This window comes from Vombatus ursinus, unplaced genomic scaffold (genome assembly GCF_900497805.2).
Source record: "Vombatus ursinus unplaced genomic scaffold, bare-nosed wombat genome assembly UNPS02014786.1, whole genome shotgun sequence".
In the NCBI taxonomy this organism is placed as follows: Eukaryota; Metazoa; Chordata; class Mammalia; order Diprotodontia; family Vombatidae; genus Vombatus; species Vombatus ursinus.
This window is the reverse complement of record NW_020954564.1, coordinates 23384876-23386570: the sequence shown is the minus strand read 5'-3', so window position 1 is coordinate 23386570 and position 1695 is coordinate 23384876. Positions and strand designations below refer to the sequence as shown.

General features: G+C 40.9%; 1 pseudogene; it reads right to left on the bottom strand.

The window, feature by feature from the left end:
• Positions 1–877: 877 nt before the first annotated feature.
• On the bottom strand, positions 878–1455 carry LOC114047391 (annotated as a pseudogene).
• Between the last annotated feature and the right edge of the window lie 240 nt (positions 1456–1695).

Here is a 1695-nt window from a genome sequence, read left to right as displayed (position 1 = left end):
TCAGTTTCTAGGGCTTGGAGCAAACCATAAAGGACATAATCAGTTCATGTGGTGGGGGAAAGCAGAAGTTGGGTGGTGACCAGTTTTGCCCATTTAGTTCTAGATCAGAAGGAAGGCATACTAGGGGGCATAGAGAAGGAGGGGTCAGAGAGAAGCAAAAGAGAAAACCATGCTGGACTGAATCCAACTAAATCAGGTGAACAGAGGCTATCAGGAAAAGAACACACATGTGGCGGAGGATCTAGAGATAGAAGGAAATAATCATTTTGGTCAAAGGTAGATGGAAGATCAGGGAGGACACAGATACATCTGGAAAGCCAGCGATCAGCCAACTTCCAGGAACTGGGGTATAGGGGAGGTGAAAGAAGCAGAATACAGAAATGATCAAAATGAGACAAGAGAAAGAAGACAGACTCACTGTTTGTACTGCAGGCAGAATTACCCAGTAATTATAACGATACCAAGGCTAGTCTGAAAATAATAATATTATTTTTAAAATTAGCATTCTTATAGCATTTTAAGGTTTGCAAAATGTTTTTTTAAATTTTATTTCATTTGGTCCTCAGCACAACCCTGGGTAGCAGGTGTTATTATAATCCCCATTTTATAGATGAGGAAACTGAGTAGAAGTTAATTGACTTGTCCAAGATCACATAGTTACTCATTGTCTGAAGCTGGATTTGAATTCAGGTTTCTCTGACTCCAGGTCCAGTGCTCTATCCACTCAATGATTAAGTCAATGAATTATATTTTAACTTGTCCAAAAATAAAGAAAAAAAACATAGGTTCTGTTGAGTTTCTAATGAGAGTTATTTAACATATACCTTGCTTTTGGTAGAATGCTGGTATTCTTCCTTTCTTGAAATTACCTTTTTTTTTCCAATTGAGAAATTTATTTAAACAGATCAAATAAAACAGGTGCCTCCTTATCTCTGCACTTAGAAGAATGTGTTGGGCCTCTTGGTAGTAAAGCGTGGTTCGTGCTGGCGAGGCAGAACTCCGTGGAGCAGAGGAACTTGATTTTGAAGTCATGAAACTGCTTGACTGCAGGCCTGCGGCACTTGCTGGCAGGAATTTCTTCCACTTTGATGATCTGGTTGGAGTGGGCCTGGCATGGTGATGGGTTCCCATATCTCGGTAGCACTGAGTGACAGCACCAGCAGGGGTCCAGTCGCTGTACTCCCTGTTCTTGTTATGGGTTTCACTCTTGGAATTGTAGCGCAGCCAGATACCCCTAAGAGAGAACTGTTCAAAGACCTGTCCACAGTATGCAATTTCTCCAGAAGATTTCTTCATCTTTTTCATCTGGGAAACGAAGTACCAGAATTGGGACTTTGCTACAACATGATTAGGAGCAAAGATCGGCATCCTAAAAAGAGGTGGCACTGGACTCTTAGGAGTAGGCAGGCAACGTCCAACTACCTTATATTCTCTCGGGGTGTCCGAGGCCTTCATGGTGCTGCCATCTCACTCCCCACCAACCCGCAAAAAAAAAAAATAAAGCTTGAAATTACTTTTTGTATATACTTCATATTTCCCTACCTGTGGATAAAATAAATAGAATGTAAGCTCTTTGAGGGCAGAAACTGTTTTGTTTTTCTGTTTGAATTCTTACTACCTAGAACTGTGCACTCTCTCTCTCTATGTCTCTGTCCTTCTCTCTCTCCATATATATATATGAAGTGTGTGTATACA